Source organism: Mustela erminea, chromosome 1 (assembly GCF_009829155.1).
Source record: "Mustela erminea isolate mMusErm1 chromosome 1, mMusErm1.Pri, whole genome shotgun sequence".
NCBI classification, from domain to species: Eukaryota; Metazoa; Chordata; class Mammalia; order Carnivora; family Mustelidae; genus Mustela; species Mustela erminea.
This window is the reverse complement of record NC_045614.1, coordinates 159264736-159288945: the sequence shown is the minus strand read 5'-3', so window position 1 is coordinate 159288945 and position 24210 is coordinate 159264736. Positions and strand designations below refer to the sequence as shown.

Here is a 24210-nt window from a genome sequence, read left to right as displayed (position 1 = left end):
AAATCTATTCTTGCTATCTCATCCCTTTAAAAGACATCATATAGAAACACTCGTCTGCCTAATGAAATGGTGAATGTGTTAAAGAGGCTAGAGAAAGAGCCTCTTTTGCTCACATGAAAAGAAAAAAAAAAAGTTCAAATAAGGGGAGAGAATGAAGAAGAGTGAATAGTAACACTGGCAGGACAGCTTTGGAGATATGCACAAAGGTGATCTTTGAGAAACATGAGGGATAAGTAATTCTATTAATGTATGGCAGAGTACCTACAATGAGGATACACCTTAGTCACAGTGAAAATCCAGAACCGTGCTGTCTCTTTGCTGGGCTGTTGTTATACTGGTGGTTCTTTTTAAATGGAATTGGGGAGAAGGGAGTGACAAGTATGGGTTTTTGCTTGTTGTTATTATTGCAGTTTCGTTTAGCTCTATCACTAAGGGCAACTCCCTTGCCAGGTATTTCCAATAGTTTTCCAACCCAGTGTTTATCACGAATTTGCCTTCAATTTTCACATTATTTTCCCTTAGTACCTGTTCATAACCCAAAACCCATTCATTAGGTATATTAAATCCTAGCCCACGGTTACTCAACTTTTGAAGACGTAGAGAAGATGCTAAGAGATGGAGAAGTTCTCTTAGTCATGGGGAAGAGTCTGATCAGGATTCTGAGAAGCAGAGACCTTGATAAAACCACTACTAGCCAAACAACACGGAGCAGTGAAAGCTTAATCAGCCAAAAAATATAGTTCTCTCCCTTCCTTTGTCCTCTCCCTTTGTCAAATAAAAGATTGTTTCTAAAATCTTTTCTGTCTCTTAAAAAGCAGGATTGGACTGGCACATATAACTATATTTCAAAGTATCTCAAATTTCCAACTTGGAAGAAGACACAAACTTTTTCAGAGAAATTTAGAGAAAGCAACTCTGCATATTCACAAAACTTTCACTTATTTCTAGAATAGAACAGGAAAATGGAGAGATAATTGCCAACATAAGAAAGGAATAAAAATGTTGTTAATAATGATACTAATACGAATACTTGGGATCCTACAGTATGTTTTATCACAAAGATTCACCTGCATTAAGGGAGACTCCAGGACAAGGAGGTCGTTAAGGTTATATTTCTATCTTCAGGATTCAGCCAAAGTCAGACGCTCCGGAAAGCTGTAAACGCTCTCAGAACAGACTTTAGTAATGAAATTGGAATGAATGCTGGGACTGTGGCATAAAAGCATCTTCCTGTCCCTTGTTCTAAAAGTTAACTATTAAACCATATGTTGTTCGTCCTGATTTGTTTTACCAACTCTAGAAACAAGGACACTCTGATCAGATTGTCCCGGGCAACTGAATACCTAGTGAAGCCTTTTTGAAGACAGTGTTCTTCACACCAACCTTACCCAAAGGGCTTCTATTATCAGACTATCAATTCTGTGTTACTGGTGAAGGATGGAAAGTATCTTTTTTTGAAAAACAAGTGCTTTCTCTCCCTGAGTTTTCTGCTCTTTGGTACATTCAACATTTTAAGTACTTGATCTCCTCCCCACCCCACCCCCATTCCCTTTTTTCGACTCTAGTTTATTCTTTTAATTATTTACAGACTTGCTTGTCTGGACACTTCGTTTTAGTAGAAGTTGGTTGACTTTTTTCAGCACCTTTTAGTGGAATGCAATAATAGATGCATAGAGTGGGAATTGGTCTTAATGGTATTTTTAGTGTTTTTTTTTTTTCCCCCTGTGTCAGAGATCTTTTGCCTTTATTGATTCTCCCCCGTGGACTGTCCACTCTACAGGCTGAAATGGCTACAATGGTGTCTGAAAAATTGGTTGTTAGTCACTGTTCAAACCATTTTTCAGAACAGCTCTTGTAAGCCCCATTCTACTCTGTTTTAAGGAGGGTTTTGTTAGGGCTGGTTTCGTTTTCTTTGAGGAGTCGTGCTGGCAGAGAAACACAGTCTAGAACTTTGCTTTTAACTGTGGTGTGATTGGGATTATAACCATATTGAATCTATATTCAAAATGTATTATATTGAGCCTATGCAGCTAAAAAGAAAAAGAGGTCATAAGTCTTCAAGATTTTTCACAAGCATGAACACCAAGGGATGCAAATGCTAGAATTCACGAAGCACATGAGACCCCACTCTTGGAAAGATATTTTCTTATGCTCAAAATTCATTGTGGGGGGAGGACATCTATATGTGGGATTTTTCTCCATATTTTTAATAATGGATACCTGTGAATATGCCTTATGTCTATGTAAAACCCATGCAATATCACATTTGTGAAAATGATACAAACAGCATGACAGGAAGCCCATTTTGAAAACAACTGAAAATAGCTCTTTCCTATGCTCATCTTCTAAAACTGTTAATTTTTACCTAACCAGGACTCAATGCTTTCCAGAGAAGAATAAAAGTTGAAGAATTTAGGGACTAAGAGAAAGGGTGAAAATAGACAAAGGTATTCAGATTTGTAGGAAATGGCAATATTTGTTTAAAAAACAAGGATTTGGGGCCAAGTTTTACAGTGAGTATTGACAAATACACAATAAAACTTTCTGAATATTCCAAAAGTGAAAGAATGAAACATCCACCTCATTTTAACTTTAAAATAATAAGTAATAGCAAAGACACAAATCGAAACTACAATGGCTCAAATTTGAGAGAAGGACATGGAAACGTTCATTGCCACTGGAGAAAAGGTGAACATGAAAGATACAGCCCAGGAAAAAACCATAATGTATAATCCAAAATTCAGCATCATATAATAAAGTTTGTCTATTTTTTTTTCAGGGAAGTATTTGAAGAAAGATGGTTCCATGTTTTTTTTGTGTTAGTTTCTTTCTTTCTTTCATTCTCTCTCTCTCTCTCTCTCTCTTTCTTTCTTTTGTTAGAATATTACCCTAAATTCTAGGGAAACTTCAGGAGCTTCTCTTAGAAGACTGGACCCAGATGAAGTTAAGTGGTTGTGGTAAAGTGATAAACTCAGCCAATCTTTACAAGCCCTAAGTCCCTGTTAAAGTAAGGTTTTGGGGCCCGAGAGAGCAAACTGGTACTCACTGGTCAGACTGCACAAGTGCAAAATTAGGTTTATGGGGCACCTGGGTGGCTCAGTTGGTTAAGCCTCTAACTCTCGGGTTTTGGCTTAGGTCCTGATCTCAGGGCCCTATGAAATGGACCCCAGCAGTGGGCTCATGCTCAGCAGGAAGTCTGCTTGTCCCTCTTCCTCCTCCTCTGCTTCTCTCCCTATTATCTCTCTTTTTCTCTCTCTCCAAAATAAATGAATAAATAAAATCTTAAAAGAAAGAAAAGAAAAGCAGGCCTGAGTACTACCCTGGAAAATAAAGATTCTCAATCTGAAAGGTAGTCGTACCACTGCTTTACTGTATGTGAAAACCATGGCTAAATTATATATTTCTATTTTCAGTGAACCTAAGGGAAAACAATGTGCTATATATATATTTTTTTGGTATATATTTTCCAAGTTGTAAACTGTATGAGGCATCTATAAGTAGAATGATATTCATTCCTCATAAGAGAAACGTATAGAATGGTGATAAATGGATTAAAATATTTTAAATGTTTGCTTTATACTAAATACTACTAGTACTACTACTTTTACTACTACTAATCCTTCCAGAAAGTTGGTGGGAAAAGGTCTACAGAATAAAATTGTTGGGAAGAATAAGCAGATTTTAATTCTGGAGAAAAAGATGAGAACAAGACACAGAAAGTCTTTCATGGGAAGTCAGACACTCTGGTCCATGAGAACTAGTTACTACCTGTCTCCTAAAACCAAAGGAGGCAGGAAAGAAACCTGCCTGGACTCCTGTGCTTTACCCTTTTGGAGATCCAGTGAACCCAGAGCCCTGGGTTCATAGTTCCATTAAAATGATAACCCAGTAAAATCTCACCCTCACTTTGTTTTGCTTTGATGAAATTGGCCATGCCCCCAATTATATTATACTACAAACTTCTTTCCCACTACCAAGAAGGTAAACATAAAACCAGGCATAAGCATTTGGTAATGGAGAAAGGATGGGTTTCAGAGTCTTAGAACCTCGGGTTTGTATCCTATTTCCACCCTTTAATAAGTCATTTAACCTCTCTAGGTTGATGTCTTCTTAACTATTAGGTAAAGATAATGGTACCTATCTCACAGGATTATTTTAAGAATTAAATGTAAAATGTTTGGTATGGAGAGGTCACTCAGTAAAAGGCAGCAAAATTGCCTGAAGTAAAATCCAGATAAACATATTTAGCCAGGACTATTGCTCTGGAAGGTAGATCTGCTATTCATGCTACAAAATCCATTAAGTTGAAATAAGTTAGTCATTTTAACAATACTCTTTAAAGTTTTTTTTTTTTAAGTGACATTTCCCAAAAGTCAAGCTAACTTATGGTTATATGGAATTGCTGCACTTAAAAGGGGGCTTTATTCAGTTCATAAAATAATGTATCTGGTTTTGTTCCCTCAAATCTGGTATCATGGAGACCTTTAACCATAAAAGATAAGAGTGACATTTAGAAAACCAGGTCTCTTAAAGGTATGGTAGGAAATGAATGCAGATGATCAGGACGACAAGAAGTGTCCCCAAGTCAAAGCAACATGGAGAAGAAATCTGCCCTGCAGATAAAGAAGACTGGAAGGACACTTGCAACACTTGCGAGAAATGGAGGAGTAAAGAGCAGTATCAAGTCCTAGAAGACTGTTAAGTGATCAAAACTCTGACTCTGAGGTGAGAGATACGGATTCAAGAATACATACCTGAGGGAAGAAAAAGCAGTGACAGCAAAATTCCTAGGAATTGAGAAGCATTTAGGAATAAAATCCTTAAGTGGATGTGCCAAGGTGGTGCTAGCTTCAGAAAATACAAATATTGATGGGTTAAATCAGGACTGAGGAAAATATAAAACCAAATATGGGCAGCTCAGAGGGAAAAAAATAGGCAGCTTGGGACTCAACTGTCATCACAATTCATTTGTGTTTCACATCCCACTGTTTGTGACATTAACAGAATTTCGAATTTAGCAATGAACTATTTTTGTATTGTGAATCTCTGCAGCCATTTTCCATATGTAGCTACCACTGCAATGAGCAATAATAGCCTTTTGATCTTTAAAATACTTCCAATTAATACTATTCAAATTAGGGGTCAACTAAGAGTTTCTCAGATTAATTCACTTTTTCTTCTACTTGAAGTGGAATGTTATCCCTGCTCTTTATTGTCAACAAGACCAAAGTATTTGACTATTTTAGTAACAAATCCTTTGGTCGCTTTTGCTTTTATTGTTATTTTTTTTCCAGAAGATAAAGTTAGTTTTAGATTTTTGAACTGTTTTCACTTAACTAGAATAGCTAAAGCAAATCTTTGCATCAAGGCATTTAAACAGGTAAAGTTTACTCACAGAGTTCCTACTGTGTGTCAAACATTAAGCAAGACAATTTTAAGTATTAGTATTTTCATGCTAATAAGTATGAATTACACATAGGTACACAGAGATATATACACACACAGATACACATATATATGATGAGGTTCTATTCAGTGCACCCAGGGCTTTTATGTCATCTTGTTTTTATTGCTGTCATTAATGGATATCATCTACTGAGTATCTATTATGTTCCAAGAACTCTGGTAGGCATTGTACACACATACTATGTAATGAGGCCATTAATGCTCCATTTTCCATTTGAGGTCTTAGACACAAGAAATTAGCATATCCATGGGCACATGATTTGAACGGTGGAGGTGATAACCAAAAACATGGCTGTGCAACTACAGAACCTATGTCCTTTTCACTATGTAGTTCTGCCTGCAGGCAAGCTTACAGTTTTAGAAAGTTACCACAATGTGCTGTCAAGATTTCACACCACGGCTTTGTTCTCATACAATGTTATTCCAGTGTGACATCATTCTCTTAAAATCATTTACACTTCCACAGAACATCTACACTGACATTCACATGCCTTTTCTTTTTAAATGCAACTCAACTTAAAACATTCTTTAAGCACCTACTATGTGACCCATTCTAGGCTAGATATCTGTTGGCTATCATGTTAAAATACAGGTCTACAATGTAGAATCTTTTCCTTCCCGAAGATGCCTCTTTAGCTAAAATCGTATTTCTCATCCTTTTCAGTCACTGATGGTCTAAAGAAATGTAGAACCATGTGAAAAACATGAGCTCTAGAGTTAAAATTTCCTTTTAATAAAACAAACCTAGTTAGTCGCAAACTGTTGAAACAAAATCTGTAACATGAAGGTCAGTTAAGGCAGATTTAACCATCATTTCTACCTAGAAACAGAAAATTAGTCTGCATAATGTCATTTATCTACTGAGCTAAATTATAATTTTCAGCTATAAACCCAGATTCTTAATGTGTGTCTCAAAGATGATATCTCTGACCTACCCCCAGTAGGAAATGTGTTTTGAGTTGTTTTGTCAGTAGTGATAATAAGAGTTGCACTGGACAAAATAAATTTTTGGCAAGTTTCCTTGGTAATGAAAATAACTATAATAGTAATAATAATAATAATAGTAATTAGCATCATAATAATGATACCATTTGTTGAATACTTTACTATGTGCCAAGTACTGTGATTAACACTTTATGTGCATTATTTTATTCATTTCTCAAAATATCTCATGAGGTATATACTATTAATAATCCAATTTAACAGAGAAGGATGCTGAGACACAGAGAGGTCAAATAACCTGCCCAAGATCACACAGATGGAGAAGAAGCAGAGCCATACTTTGAACCCAATGAGTCTGTCTCTCATACTTACATTAGGTGTGCGTAAGAGCAGATGATATGATGTGCGTGGTCAAGAATACCGCATTTGTGCTGTTCTGTCTACATCAACTAGAACTGGGACTCAGCTGGTTCGTAAGCCCAAATCTGAAGACAGCTAACAGGACTTAAAATTTGAGTTGCTGCTATTCCTACTGCCTGCTAATTAAAATGTTCCCTTCTGAGAAGACAGTGGCTGGTTGGCATAACCCTAGAACATAATACATGTTCAAAAAAGTATCTGATGAATGTTAACAATGGTTTCTCTAAGTGCTGAATTAACAGGTGATTTCCCTTCCCAACCTCCTTTTAAGAAAATATGTTGTCCAATTGCCTAAAATATTTTCACCAAGGGCATATGGTACTTAGGTGAGCATAGGAAAAACTAGAACTTAACTTTAAAAAATTCTTTGTGTTTTGTTTAACTATTAGGTTGTTAGTCTCTGTAAATAATGATTCCCACTGGGAAATCTTTGTAGTTGCTCTACTCTCTGATCTATTCTAGGATGGTACTCTTTACTCTGTCCTCCACAGAACTTTATGAAACCCACATACTACTGTTAACTGTTTTTCACCTACCTTTAGTCCTGTGAAAACTATCTTAGACCCCTGGGCATCTAGGCTGACTTGCATTCAGTTCGTTGAAATACAAACAAACAACCCAGAACACACACACACACATACACACACACACATACACACACACACAAACAAGCAAAAAAATGAAAAAGAATAATCTTGTGGTTGACTGCACACTTCTTGGTCCTTGCACGTGTCTTGTTTCTTCCTTTACATTAAGTGCAGGTCTCCATGAAAAAGTGCTTCCCACAACAAGGAGTATCTTGAAATGACTGGTCTGTTACCATAAAAGTTTATGAATGCATTAAGGTACACACACACACACACACACACACACACACACACATACACACACACATATTCATAAAACCCATTATGAAATATCATGAATATAATTGGAAGTCATGGCAAATGCAAGGAGGCAAGTATCAAAAATGAAGCATGTTTTAATCTTTATATTACTATACATTTTATATTTAACAATTTTACTTTTTATCCCTAATATACTATATTCCCTAATATAAACTTCATGAAGGTATAAACTTTATTTTATTCACCACTGTATCTCAAGTTCCTAGAAAAGAACATGGTGCTGAATATTCAAGAAGTACATGTTTTTTTAAAAAAAAAGACAGAGATACAGAAGTTCTCACAATATTTCTCATATTGTTCTGGAAATAATAAAAGGGGTGGGTGTTTTCAGTACTTTTCCAGAAAAACACGAATGAGCAATGAAATTGCAAGTTCTCATCCTGTTCTTCAGACCAACTACCAAATTCCTTCATGTACAATATGTCCCTGCTAGCCTACCGACACCCAGTTCCTGGAGCTACCGAGTATTAGCTGAGAGCAGCTTGAGAATCCCTGTATTTTGCCGTACCTACCAACTATGGAGGCTGCTGTCATAGAGACGCCGGCATTTCCTACAAGTCAGCTGAGCCCCTAAAGGGAAATTGGAAAGAGGTAGTTAAGTTTTCCTATTATTAGGCACATTTACTAACACCTCCTCTCAAAGAGGACAGTAATGGCAGATCACTGGGTGATGATGATACAAATGGAATTAGAAGGTCCCAGCGATACCTCCCATCACAGTCTTGAAGGATACAGTTTCCGGCTGAGAGGGAAGATGGAAGACCCTAAAAGGTTTACTTTTGTTTTACAGCTTCCAAATTGTAGCAAAATCCTACTATGTGAAATTGCTATTAGCAAATGTATAATTATACTACTACAATATAATGAATATCTTGAGTTTTACTCAAGAGGAGATTATGTGGCAATTCCCTACTACACAGAAGATAATATTCTAGTAAGTTATCCTAGATTTTGAGTTTTTCAGGCAAATGACTTTCTCATTCCTATTCGTCGTGTATCTCTAGTACCCAGACTCAACATATGACTTAATATACAATGACAATATATAATGACTTAATATAGTAGTTTTCAATAAAGGATAGTTAAAAACTTTAAAAAATGTTTTATACAATCCTGAGATATGACTTAAAGGGTCAAACAAAAGCCGAGTTTTTCTAAGCTTGATCTTTCTAGTTTCATCAGTAAGGCAACCATCACATATTACTGAACATGGTTTAGTGTCTTAGTGTTAATATAAAAACTCTCATAAACTGTGGCATAGAAATCGTACCATTTTATGTTCATACACCAGAAATTTTAAAGTCAAAATCTTCAAACAGTGGTTTTCAAACTTGACTGTGCATTACTAAGCTGGGTAGCTTTCTAAATTCTAGATCTCCAGACTCCCTCTTCAGAGCTTCTAATTTAGAAAATCTGGAATGAGGCCCAGGAATCTTCATTTTGACAAGGAGCCTAGGAAATTCTTATACAGGTGCTCCTTGGACAACTTACTGTGGATTGGGTTACAAAGATAATGTGAAAAAAACAAAAACAAAACAAAAAAAAAACCAAAACCCTTATGCTTCCCCTTTTCAATATGGAGAAAAGACTGGCCTATTCAATGTGACTTAACTATCAAATTTACCTGTGAAAAGATCAGGCAGTTTGCTAAAACTTCTGAAAATGAACCAAGGGAGGATGCAAGGGCAAGGAACATTACGTTTAAGCTAGAAAGGGTTCTTTTTAAAACTTGACAAAGTCTGGCAGGGTGCTTAAAGGAAAAGCAGAAGTATGGCAGTGGTGCAGCATTGTTTCTTGATCCACTCAGGGAAGCAATGTTGATTCAAGAGGTTTACTTGGTAAAATTCATTTTAATGGCTTTTATAAATGTGGATGCCTTCTAAATCCTTGGTTTACTCTTAAAATATATACATTATTAACTCCTAATTTGCCAGAAGATCTTGGTCTTGGTAACATCACTGCTAATAGTAGCTCCTCTCCCACCCCCCGCTGAAATTTATCCCCTGGGATTGAAAGGAGATTGGAGATTAGTCTATTCCTCCATACATGTCCCAGGGAAGGTATGGCTTCTGCTTCTGCCTTGACCTTTAGGTCTCTGCAGTCTCTAATTATTTTCAATGGGAGATGTCTTACCACTAAGCTCCCTAAACACTCAGAGTTTGTCATTTTTTAAGAGCTTTAGTAATGAAAGATGGAAATTATTTTATTATTCTTATGAATGTTGTAAATTGCATGACGGGTCATGGTTTTCTCTTTGTCTTGGCTGCAAGGAAGTTTAAAGGCAAATGTATAACACTTCACTGAATGTAATTCGTACACTGACTTTACTCCTGACTCCACTTTTATGTTCTTGCCCTTGTTTATGGTTTTATTTTGTTTATTTTTCTTACCTACTTCTAATTCATGTATTTCACTGTACTATCTGTTTCGTTTCCTTTGTCAGCCATTTTAACTCCCTCATTGGAATAAGGTGGCAGAAAGGAATGAAGAAAACAAAACAAAAAGTGTATGTGTGTTTTAGGTATAAATATATATAAAACTCACCCAAAATATAAAATAAAAACTAAGCTCCTAAAATAATAGAGACATTTTGTACATTTTATAGTTTTTGGGCTAATAGATTCACTTGATTACTTTCAGGAATGCAATTTAGGGAGGCATAAAATGAAAATACCTCTAAGAGAAAAATCCATATAAAATTCAACATAGGTATTCTCAGCACCAGATCATTAAATCTGACATCCTTCAAATACCGAAAGCCAACTATAGGTATGTTAAAATATGTGTGTTCAGTCTTTAGACTGACTGTATAAGAAACAGTCCTAGGCTTAACCAGTCTAACAAAGTGCACAATTCTGAAAATATTCTTAAGAAATTACATATGTATACATGAAATAATATGTGTACATGAAGTATTTCCTTACATGTATTTTACACACACATACACACATTTTACTTAAACACTTCAAACCAAACACCTCAGTCCTTCGCCTCCATTATTTTCTTTAATTAAATAATTTTCATTAAAGCAACAAAGAAGGATAAGTCATCTCAACACTGAAAGCTCATTGTCAAGCTGATGTAGTGTATTTTTTGCATTTCCTCTAATAATGATCCAGCTAGCCTCAGACTGATTTTAGTGAAATTTAGGCAAAGTTAAGAGAACTTTAACTGGGCACTAGTTAGAACTTCAACTGCGCACGATGCTACTCATCTTCATTTGTCTTTATGTGATGGCTCTGGGCTGAAATACTATTATATTTGGGATTTAAATGTGATTTTTGTTCTTGTATTAATTTCTAGATCTCATATCCTTCCAGACACCAAAGGAATATAGTACTACCCTGGAATAATGTCAAGTTATGCTCATTTTGGGGGGAGCGGGCTCCCCCCAGCATGGGCAACCAATAGCTGATTCATACTTCCATTACATCACAATTGGATTACAGAAGTGCTTTTTAGTCTGACCTCTCCATGTCTCTTGCAACTCATTTGTAGATAGTCCAGAAGCTAGCAGCTGGACTTCATTTTTGTTCCAGAAGTCACCATTTTATGTTTCTCCAATTCACTGGAAGTTTCACTATTGACAAGTCCACCCCAAATTCCAAAAGGCACTTCAATTTAGTGGGTTAAATCAGAGAGAAAATCTTATCATTACATTTTCATAGGTTCATGTCACTCAACTACATTTTGTCATATACCAAAAGGGTGTAATGATACTATTCTCCTATAGAAGACTAATGAAAATACTTAGCAAAAGTAAGTGGTTGCAAAACACTTTTTAAAATCAAAGTGCTGTAGGGTTGTTGTTTTTTTTTTTTTTTTAAATCTTGCATAGAACTCTGGTTCAATTTTTGAGCCTTTCCAAGTCCTCATAATTCTGTGGTATTCATAATAAAACCGGCAGATGGTTTAGTCTCTGAACATATGCTTTAAATGCCCCCTTTGCTATTTCAAAATAATGGACCAAATTGTGCCCTCAAATAGTCACAAGAAACTTTAAGGAGGAAAACCGAGGACAGAATGTTATCCAGTAGGAAATAAAACTTAAAAAATATATATTTTCTAAACTTTCTTATGAGCTCTACTCTATATTAAGATAAACTATACTTTTTAGTAAAGTAGGATATAGTAAGGAAAAATCCTGACCAGCATAATATCGCATGGTTCAAGGAACAGATTAGAAGGTAAAATATAAGTTTTATATATTTATATTTTAAATTTCTGATTCTCTAAAACTTTATGAGTCATCTGATCTAAATTCTGGGTGATTGCCAGATTTTCCATTTTTATTATTATTCTGACTATTATTACTATCAGTAGATGTTTTATTGTTAAAGCACCTTGCAATTATTAATTAGCTAATTTAGTTTAAATTATGTTTATGCCTTTGTTTTAAATCCATGTTATTCATACTTCTTTTTTCTTTTTATTTTATTCATACTTCTAAAATGCTATTTCACCAGCCAATTATTCTCATTTCAAAAACAGCCTGTTGTCAATGAAAGCATATTTTCTAGGTTTTCAGAATATGAAATTCATCTTCAGTGGATATGAATGTTTTGATAATGCTGTTCACATAACCTAGCTGTACTTAGGAAAGTATCTCTGTTTCTTACTGTCCATATTTTATACATAGAATGAGCTTTTATTTCCACACTTAACATTTTGATGTGTTCTAGTTTGGTTTTGAAATAGTCTCTAAACTCCTCTCACTTACTTCACAAGGTCCACAAAACCTAATAATCTGATCAACATTTCAGATAAAAAGACCACACAATTGATAATAAGGACACGTTTGTTATTACAGAAGCCTGAAATTTAAGTAACTATTTCAGAACTGTAATGTCCCTTTCGAAATTCTGAACAAGGACTAGCTTGGTGCAAATGGAAAATCGAGTTTACTTGGAAAAATAAATGCAATAGTTGTACCCAAATGTGTTTGGGACACTGTTAAAACAGGTCATATTTAAATGTTGAGAATAACTAAAGAACCCTAACTCAGAAGGCAATTTTATACATATATCCACAAATAACCAGGCAGAATTTATAACTATTATTGGGTCAAAACATTAACATATCCTTCTGCTGATAAAGACATAAAGTAACTCTGAGAAAACCCTCTCTCTCGTTTCTCCAACTTTCACAGTAAATGCAGCACTGAAACTAAATTCTCAGTCAACTTAGAAATACGCCGAGCAGTATTTCAATAAACAACAAACTGATTTTCAAAAACCCACCGAATTAAAAACTACCCCCGTCTTTCCCTTGCATCCCCTTGCTCTCTCACTTTCCATGCACACACAATCACACTTACCTGCACAAGTCTGAAACATCAGTCTATGTATTTTTTTTGAAATGTACTCTGTACCGATGCATTTTTCTGTGTTTCTTTCTAACCCTCGGGAATGTTAAGAATTTAGGAAGAGAGCCACAGCTTAGGAGAGCAATTATTTGCCAGTAAATACTCAATTTGCTTGTCCTGTGATTTTTCTTCTAACTTGCATATTCAATAATCCGTCCCTGACTGCGTCACGAGCACAAAAAGTCTTTTCTCCAAAGGAGAACACTTTCGCCAATCAACCTTCAGCCATGCCAGGGCACAGCTCGTCAGGGTGATTTGTTAGCTTTAATTAATAATTCCTCACACTGGCCATTTTAACAAATAACGCAGTGAGACCAGAACGCTGGATGGCTATGATTCAGGCCGATAAAACTACAGTGGAAGGGGGTGGGGAGGGGTGTGTGGGGGAAAATCAGACGCCGTTTATAAACACCTCTAATCATACTCTTTCAGTTTACAATATAGAGGACATCTCAGCTGAATTACCACGTTATGTCCACCGATTTGTATTCAGATGGGAGCCATATGTTCTTCCACTTTATCGGCTAAGGCCTCCTTGGTGCCAACGCAGTTCAGACAGACAACATTTACAAAAGAGGTCTCTAGCCTCCAGATTGCAAAAGTTAACTGCAGGGTGAAGTTGAGAAATCAAACATATAAGGCACTTCTCAGTGAGCCCGTGTAACAGTCCAGAAACACAGAGGTAAGAATTATGAGAGTCAGATTCACTTTTACTCACTCTTACCCTGCCGGGCATTTCCTTTCGTTTTTTAAAAAGAAATTTCATACCTCCTCTTTACAACAGTTAGTAATAATGGCTGATTTATTCATGCATTCCACAAAGATTTATTGAATCCCAACTATATGCCAACCTCTGTATAAAATGTTGAGAATTTTTTATGGAAGTAAGAGTTTTCCAGCAAAGGGACACAATCTGTATATTTTTTTAAACATACAGATAATGTGTTTGAACAAAGCCACCAAATAGCGTGCAAATAAAAATTAAGATTCGTAACACTGTGTGGTTCAACCAAGTAATCAGTACTTGACAGCACACTTGAGTCCACGTGCAAAAGAATACTCAGAGTAAAAACAAAGAATATGAATAGGCAAAAACAGGTATTTTTCAAAGATCAGAAAATTTCCCTCAATGTGACTAGAGAACTCAGAAACATACTGACCTGTTCATAAGCGAGTTAAAACATTCACAAGCAGCTGAGAAATACATGTCGGAAATTTTATTCATGACCCTGATCTAATGTGTGTGTGTGTGTGTATGTGTATGATTGCACCTTCATTAATTTATTGGATGCATATTTATTGAATACCTACTTTATTCCAGAAACTACTAAGTAATACAGTGTATCCAGAGATTAAAAACAAACACACACACAGCCCTTGTCTTCAAGAAGCTCAAAATTTAGTCACTAGACTCTAAAAGAGAAGGAGCATATCTAAACAGAAAACACAGTAATACAATATAGCAGGAGCAATAACACAAATAAACACAGAAGTAGGAGGCAGAGCCACTGGAAGCAATACATGGACTAGCTGAAAGGCAGAGTGGGAATATCATTGGTAGGAAGATTATTCTAGGGAAAGGCAAACATTTGGATCCTTCTAAAACTCTTACTGGAATTAGACCAGTTAGAAACTGGTACTTAAAGCACGACAATTTCAGATCCATAACAGTAAACACTCAAACTATAATATCTGGACACCACCAGAAAAGTATGCAGCATCTCCAGGACTAGAACAAACAGTGATAATATATGTCTTACTTTCAGTGTGTTAGTTTTGGTGAGTTTCAGTTGGGTCAGACAAGTAGGAAGCATTCGTGACACACATCGCCTTTTTGTTCCTTCCAGGCCATTTATCTTGTTTACTGTACATACTTATACAGCTTATGTTTTCATTGTACCATAAGATAAATCATATCTGCATGACCATTAAAGGAAGGGGGGGGAATCTATATCTATTTAGTGGTCACACATATAACTCTAGTCACAAAAGGTATGCTATATAGTACTATGGGTGAAAATTCTGAGGAAAAGAAATGATCCCCCAAACGCCCCAAGAACCAAGAAAGGTTCTTTGAGAATCAATAAATGCTTCAGCAAACTGTGTATAATTCTTAAAGACATTTAACATCTTATTTTATATTAAATTCAACAGTGTGAAGTGGAATACTGCATTTACCATAGATAAGTAACACAGAGCCAGTTTGAAGAACTGACACAATGTATTAATCCATTCAACACATATTTATTGAGCACCTGCTATGTATCACATACTTACCAGCAATTGTTTGATTTTTAGTCCTATAATGTTCATATATAGTAATAGTTATTCCTCATTGAGTGCTTACTATTTGTTAGGAACTGATCTAAGAATTTTATATATATTATCTCATTTAATCTTCACAATAATATATAAAGTTGGGTACTAGTATCATCTCCATTTAACAGGTTATGAAACTCAATAATAGTGGATCTGGATATGTACTATATGGATTCCTTCTAAATTAGCAGACCAGTGCCAGTAATACCACCAAAAATCAGCTCCATTACCTTATAGTTATATAGTCACATGTAGGCTTATGTTATTTTTAATCTAGCAAAATTAAGGTGGTATTGAGCTTAATTTGAGAATTAAGCTAAACTATATCTACTGTGAGGCATGTCTCACAAAAGAAGACTTAGAAAATAGTGTTTATGGTATCAACAGGCTTGTAGGCTGCACTGAAAGATTAACTGACAACAAGCTTGAATAGGTATTTTTATGCGATTTAAAACTAGCACCATAAAACCATATGCTATGGCAGCCCCCTTCTCCCTTATTAAAACTCAACAGACTCCTAGAAGGTAATTCAGAATCTTCTCCCTTTTTAGGAGCAGACTGAGTGAGTGGCAAAAAAGAGGGGAGCTTTCCATTCATGTTGTTGCAAATGGCAAGATTTCATTTTTGATGGCTGCATAGTGTTCGTGTGTGTGTGTGTGTGTGTGTGTGTGTGTGTGTACACATACACCACATCTTCTTTATCCATTTATCTGTTGATGGATATCTAGACATCTACTCTTTCCATAGTTTGGCTTCACTACCTTTGTATCTTTAGGGTAAATACCCAGTAGTGTGCAATTGCTGGGCCATAGGGTAGCTCTACTTTCAACTTTTTGAGGAACCTCCATACCATTTTCCAGAGTGGCTGCACCAGCTTGCATTCCTACCAACAGTGTAGGAGGGTTCCCTTTCTCTGCATCCTCGCCAACACCTGTCTTTTCCTGACTGGTTAATTTTAGTCATTCTGACTGTGTGAGGTGGTATCTCACTGTGGTTTGGATTTGTATTTCCCTGATGCCGAGTGGAACTAGACGGTATTATGCTAAGCAAAATAAGTCAATCAGAGAAGAAAGACAATTATCATATGATCTCACTGATATGAGGAACTTGAGAAATGAGACAGAGGGTCATAGAGGAAGGGAGGGAAAAATGAAACAAGATGAAACCAGAGAGGGAGACAAACCATAAGAGACTCTTAATCTCAGAAAACAAACTGAGGGTTGCTAGAGGGGAGAGGAGTAGGAGGGATGCGTTGGCTGGGTGGTGGACATTGGGGAGGGTATATGCTATAGTGAGAAAAAAATTAATAAATTTTTTTAAAAAATTAAAAAATTAAAAAAATGGAGAGGACTTTGAGTCAGAAAGGCTTATGTTTGGATCCTAGCTTCGCCACTTACTAGTGGGAGGTCCTCCCAAATTATTTAGGTTTTCTGAGGCTCAATTTTCTCATCTCTAAAATGGTTTGTTAGGGAAAATTAAAGGAAATAATGTATATAAGGTACATAGCATTGAAACTAGCTCTGAATATGTGCACAATATATGGCATTTCAAGTATCCAGAGTTAAACTTAGCAGATATGACTAAGATTTACTATTTCTGGACCAAATAACACATAAATTATCCAAGCTTGCCTTAGACAATAAATGTAAATAAGTCTTAGCTAATGCAAATCGGAGTTGGTAATCTGGCAGAATTTCCTTTGAGAATGTTTATAATATAGCTGAATGGTTATGTTTAAGAAAACAGCTGACAGAAAAATAGATGACACGGAAGTTTACCAGTTAATAATAGAAAAAAAATTCTTACTTTTCCAAGTGATTAATACAATATTACATTTTCTTTCATAGAGATGGGAAAACCTTATTTGGCATTCACCAGGGAAGCCAGCACTCAGCACAATCATTCAATCACTCGCTCTCCTCACATAACCCTATGCTGCTAACTATCAGCATTCTCCAACTCCAGGCTCTGGTGCCCTCTCACATATTTTCTTTTCTCTTGGCCCTTGATTAAGTCCAGCCATCTCCAATTCCTGGAAATATTATTGGAACACATTTCTTGATGGTGATAAAGCTCGTTCTAGGTGACATGGAGTATTTCTTCATGGTGGAGTCGTCGGAGGGGCTTCACGAAGGCTCTTCTCACTTACTCAAATGTGTATGTAAAGTCTCTCCTTTGGGGATTTCTTTGAGGTAAGGGGCTGCTTAGACCCTGTATTATTGGTCTTTAGCCTATGGTTTCCGGCTAAGATCGGGTTTGTATAGGAAATCTAGCAGACGAGTTAGTGAGCTAGATCTGGGCAGCTAGATCTTTCTAGAATCTGCTCATCCCTCAACTGGGAATCTCAATTGGTAGAAAACTGAAGTATGGAAAACTACTTCATGTGCTCTTTTCCTAGATTGGTAACGATGACTTAGTAAAATTTTGGCCTGGTTGGTCCATGCTTCCTTACTAACTGCTTCAGTCTCCAGCCTCATATTGGAAATTGAATCTTCTGGTAAAAAATGATGACAACTGGAAGTTATTACAGAAACATCTCAAAGTAGATGCTATTTTTTTATAACCTTTTCCCAAATAAATCCCATATATCTTATAGTTTACAAATTTACACATTTTTGCATACATATATAAGTACCTAATACGTAAGTGTTTTCTAAGTGACAACTAGATGACAAAGGAGGGGAAAGATGATTTACTTTCAGTTTCAAATTTAGATTTCTGTCTAAGCAAGAATTTTAGAATTCTAACATTCTGAAATTGTTCAATGCTGATCAATATATTAGGCTGTACTTAGGTTGAGGTTAAAAACCTTAAATTTTTTTCAGAAGTTCCTAGTCCCTTGAGGCATTGGTTTCTTGGTAAAAACCTCCAACCTTTACATATGTGAAAATTGGGATTCTCTGAAGGAGAAAATGTTTCTTGTCAGAGAACTAGTCATGGCCAGTACACAGAGCGAAGGAGTCCAAGATCTTACCAGCTTACCTGTGACCCTGCTATGTGATTTGCTACAAGTCATTGAATATCCTCTTATGTCTCAATTTTCTGTCTTTAAAAAAAAAAAAAAGATTTCTTTATTTGAGAAAGAGAGAGAGAGAGAGAGAGTGCAAGGGGGAGGGGCGGGGGGTGGGTAAAAGAATCCTCAAGCAGACGTGGAGCCAGTGCAGGGCTTGATCTCACAACCCTGAGATCATGACCTGTGCCAAAATCAAGAATCAGTCATTTAGGGGTGCCTGGGTGGCTCAGTTGGTTAAGCAACTGCCTTCAGCTCAGGTCATGATTGCAGAGTCTCAGGATCGAGTCCCGTAGTCCTGGGATGGAGTCCTACATCAGGCTCCCAGCTCAGTGGAGAGTCTGCCTCTCCCTCTGACATTCTCCCGCCTTGTGCTCTTGCTCTCTCTCACTCTCTCTCAAATAAATAAATAAAATATTTTTAAAAAATCAGTCATTTAACTAACTGAGCCACTCAGGCACCCCTCAAGTATGTGTCTTCTTATCCACATTACCCACCCAAATGACATTATGAACATAATGTGGATTGAATATTTTGATCATCTCATAGAGCATAGGCTAAAACCCAAATTCCAGAATATATGAATGACACAACTGGCTGACACTAACATCCTGTAAATAACATAGTTAGCTCCTCAGTGTCTCTACTTTTTCAGATCTAAAATGGGTATAGTCATGTTTACATTTTCCACCACTGTACTGCAATGGAGAAACTACTGCATAATCTATTCAAACTTTCAACACAAATTTCATACACTGTAAAAATTTTGACCAATATCATCAAGCCACTAACATTAATTTTCAAATATAGCAGAGGAATTGATTTTAAAATACTGAAGCATAAAATGCAGTAAACATTTCCAAGCATGTTCAGATACTTAAGGAGACTATTAAAAGAATGGGAGAAAATCTTTTATTTGTGTGGCTGTCTTTTTATGGTAGATCCTAGACTCCAGGAATGACTTTTAGCAGACTGTTGAATAATATAGAAAATAAAATATATTCACTAATGGGTTGGCAGAAATTTTATACGTGTGCTTGCAGAACCAGAACTGTTTAAGCAGCTTTTCATACTTGGCAGAGCTGTGTTTCTGAAGTGTCCCCTCACAACCCCCTCCCCCCTCTCATTTTTTTGTTCTATAATGCCAGGTGGGCACAGTAGTGACCAAAGGGAGGGGCAAACCAAACAGAGGCACTCGTTGTAGCAGGAGCCACTCCAAGGATCAAAGTGCCGATTTGGCTATGCCTGCCAAAACTGGAATCTGCCACAGTGGGTGGCTCATCAGCACGGTGCCCTGAGAACCACATGGACCATTCCTGGTAGGTCTGCACCTGGGGGTACAAGCCCCACATCCTGCTTAGGAGGACCACCTGCTAAAACCTGAATGTGCACATCTCCTTACCCACTCACAGCATCTGACTTCAACACAATTCTATGCTAGTATTATATTTACTGAATGTTTTCAGTATGATAGACACTATACAAATCACACAAAAGCATAATTACTTTCTATAAAGGTTTCACACCTTAGAGGATTCATGTAGAGCTCTGATTTTCCTACATTAATGGGTAAAATGTTGGGCAACTAGTAGTCAAGATAATTCAATTTCCAATACTTTTATCAGATTTCTTTCTTTTTTTTTTTTTAATCAGATATATGTCTTTAGTTTTCGTATCTGTCATGAGAAAATAATACGTTAATACTTCAATTACCCAGCATGCTCATATTCACTTACAGGCCTGTCTCAATTTAACAGAGTTGACAATGTACAAAAGAGAAAAATAGAGTCCTTGAAAAACTTTAAAAGATGTTATAAAGTACACACTATTGACCAAATTCATCTTTACTCATCAGTAAGGCTTCAACTTGGAACCAGTATATTCTTCCTTAACATACAGTAAAAGTTATTGGGACTCTCCATTCACATTAAATGGGAGAAAAGCACAATGATAACTGTAAGCAATAACCACCCTGTATCTCTGAATGAAGAGGAGATGCAGAGGGGAGGGGAGAGGAGGGAGGAAGTATCTAAGGCTGGGAGCTATGTGCACCTTGCAAACATGCCTATGATTGAATCTCTCAGAAGTCAATGTGGTAGAGCTTTACACAAAGAAATAATACTCATAATTCTTATGGGTTGAGTTCTGTCCCCTCTAAATTCATAAGCTGAAGTTCTAGCCCCCAGTATTTTAGAATGTGCCCTTATTTGGAAATAGGGTCATTGCAGATGTAGTGAGTTAAGAGGTGGTTATATGGGAGAAGGGTAGTCTCCTAATTCAATATAAATAGTATCCTTGTAAAAAGGGAGGGATTTGGATCTAGACATACAAAAAGGGAGAATACTATATGAAGATGGAGAAAGAGATCAGGGAGATATTTCTACAGGCCAAAGAACACCAAAAATTGCTAGCAAACCATGTGAAGTGAGGTGTGAGGCATGGGACAGATTCTCTCTCCCAGTCCTCAGAAGGAACCTCTTCTTGGTCGTCCAGCCACCAGAAATCAGACACAGTACCTTTCTGTTGTTTGAGGCACCCAGTGTATGGTGCTTTATTTTAGCAGCCCTAGGAAACTAATACAATAATGATGACTGGGGGATCATTATGTGAAGATCAATCATGTTCAGAAGATTAAAAATATAGAAGTTTTTTTTTTGTTTCTTTGTTTAAGAAGGTTAAAAAAATACAAGATTGACTGCATAAAAAGTGTCATTAATATGCTTTAAGTAAATAAGTCCTTTAATGTTTGAGGGGCAACTAGATGACTAATATACATGTAATGTACAGTGTTTAATGTTTGCTAATTCAACAAAATATTGCTACCTTTACTAAAAAGACAAAGCAACAGGTACTCTATAGAAGACACCAAAGAAAGAGTCCCCAACTTCCAATGAGCATTTAAATTAGCAAGGTAGATAAATATTAACTTATTTTTATTTATTTGTTTAAAATACATAGTCAAGAGAAGTTGTGGTACAAAGAAGCTGCCTACATAGAAGAGACTATTAAGAAATGGAATTCGAGTTTAGATCAAAATTAAGAGACTTTCATGCAGATGAGAAGCTACAGACAATCCTAAGTATGAAGAAGACTGGGGGAAAATAAGGAAAATGGGGCAAAAGAAGGGTAAGGAGGAAGAGTGGAAACAGTAGCAGAGGAGATACGAAAGAAGGCTGATATTGAGAGTAAAACAATCTGAAATGGGCACAGAAAATGATAAAAAGCCCTGGAGGTGAAAACAAAGAGCAGGAAGACAGTCAAAAACATCGAGCCCAAGAATTAAGCTTTCTTTAAAACTAGTGCTCTGAATGCTTTTGTGTGAAAAAGAGACTGTACCTTGATTTTTCTTCAAAAGGATCCAATTGTGGAATGGAAACCTTTTTTTTTTTCTCTTTAAGTATAAACTAAGCAGTTATGGTAGGTAGGTCAAGGAAGAAATACTTCATGAAACAGGAAAGTATAACTTTATACAATGTGTTCCCTGGAGAAGTTACAAAAATAAAAATAAAAAATGGACAAGGACAAAACAGTCCCATAAAGTTTGTTTGTTGTGTTAAATGGCTTTAGAATCTTACCTCTCCTAATCATTCCTAACATTTTACTCTGCCAATTATCAACTTAATCTGGGGAAAGAAAAATCAACTTGACTTTTTGACAGCCAAGTCAATCCAACTGGAAATTCAAATCCTACAAGAACAGGGTGTCGGGAAAACTCTCTACAGCAACATTTTCAACTGCCAACAGAAATCCATAATAACAATCATCTTTTTCTTTCTTTCCCAAACTCACTCTCTCTAAAAAAACACTAATGATGGTACAGAGATGTTCTTGGATGAAATGAAAAGTGAAGAGAGCTTTTCACTCTTTATGGTAATAGGAAGTTGTTGCTCAGGATGATCAAAGCTGTAATCTTTTTCTATTCTTCATAGAAGTTGGAGCTGGCCCTGTCCACATCTCAAAAATAACTCAATTATATCATTAACTAGAAGAATTACAGTTTAATTTAATCTATTTTCTATGTTAAACAATTCACAAATCAATTTAATTATTTGTTTTATTTTTTCCATTGGGGGAAATTTTAGCTTAGATAATGATGTTCAAATAGGGAGCAAAAATGTTGAAAAGGAGGTGAGGGATATTTCTTATGTGGGTATTACCTTTTCTTTCTACTGATTTCTAAATTTTTTCTGCTATAGAAATGCCTTCTGCAGAGCATCACTACTTCTGGTGGATAGGGAAGAAGGCTCTCCAAACTGAGATGGTAGTAAAATCACATCAACAAGAAAATAAATGAGAAGTGGATGAGCAAAGAGATAATATTACAGCATTAAAAAAATGGGTTTTGCCTTTACTCAAAATAATGCTCACTTAATCTTTCTCCTCTGAATAGGAGTAATTGAAAAGAGAAAAGGGAGGGAAGGAAGGAAGGGAGGAAAGAATTAATGTTCACTTGGGTATAAAATCTGTAATGCAGTGGGTCCAAGTGTTTTTAAGTTCACATGCTCCTTTGAGAATAAAAAAGTTATGAACCTCTCCAAGGGAGAAAGAAAGGGCACATTTATAAATGCATATAAAGTATACATACACATATTCATTACATACATATAAAGTATATTTGCATATAAACTCTGAACTGATTCTTGCACTCTAACCATCCATTAGTTCTATGTAAAGAACCATTGGTTCTAGAATCAGGACCAAGCTGAAATACGTAGGTGAGGATAGGGACATGGAGAAATTGGAAGTAAAACCAACCAACCAACACACCCATAAAAAAGGTGCCAACTTTTCATCCCTAAGTCAACTCTTAAGCTTCTGATTGTCTTCATTATTTTTGGAACTTAGAGCACAGAAAATTATGACTTGACTAATGAACTATTTAACAAAAATAAAAGCATAGAGCAGAATATATAATATTATAGTGATTCTGCATGTTTTTAATCATTAATTTTACATTTCTTCCTGTTAATTGCCTTTGGTAATGCACTGACATGTAATACTGTCCTGATTTTGAACATTAGCTCTCACATATACAATAGCATTGAAAACCAGGACTACTTAATATTGTGAATAGCAACTCACCAGACACACAAGAAATGACATGAAGATTCAACAATGAAAATGCAAAAAAGGAATAATAAACTAATTTCAACATATTAATTAGACTGTACATATTTGAAGACAAAGACCATGCCATAACTGTAATAATGAGAATTGTTGATAATTTGTTTAAAACACAATAATTTTCATAGTATTTCATAATCTTTAAATCCTTAGGGTATCTTTAGCTCATCTGATTTGGGTATCAACAGTAGAAAGTGAATAGGAGTGATATCTTGATTTTATGTGATAGAATAGAGGCTAGAAATGATTAAATGACATGTTTAGTATCACATATGTAACATGTGGCAAAACTATAACTAGAGTCCCAGTATTTTGATTTTTCTACTACCCTATACTTCATGCAAAATATGTCCATTACACATAACTTACTTATTAGGCACCTACGTTGTCTTACCCTGAAAATGAGGAAAATACTATATACCCTCAAATGACTTCATATCCACGCCATTTGTTTCCCACACCAGGATGTGGCAGATGCTACAGAGTGAGACCGAAAGTATGTTAGCTATTTTAGAGGTGCACACAGATATATTTAAATGTATACTGAATATGTTATGTAAACTCTCTACGGTGGATATATGTATATGTGTGTGTCCAGGCCTGTGTGTGTGGGAACTAATGTTGTACTTAGTCATCTTATTAGAAAACAATATTGT

The 24210-nt window shown here is 36.0% G+C and overlaps 1 protein-coding gene across 17 annotated transcripts in view; it reads right to left on the bottom strand.

The window, feature by feature from the left end:
* The window catches only part of ZBTB20 (zinc finger and BTB domain containing 20), a 785951-nt gene that overhangs the window by 407340 nt on the left and 354401 nt on the right, over nt 1–24210 (bottom strand). For 2 of the 17 annotated variants that reach the window (XM_032360180.1, XM_032360194.1), the window contains exon 1: nt 13054–13564. The exons of the other annotated variants lie outside the window; for them this stretch is intronic. The gene's annotated coding sequence lies outside the window, so the exon portion shown is untranslated. Of the gene's footprint in view, nt 1–13053; nt 13565–24210 lie in introns of those variants that run through there. 17 annotated transcript variants of the gene reach the window in all.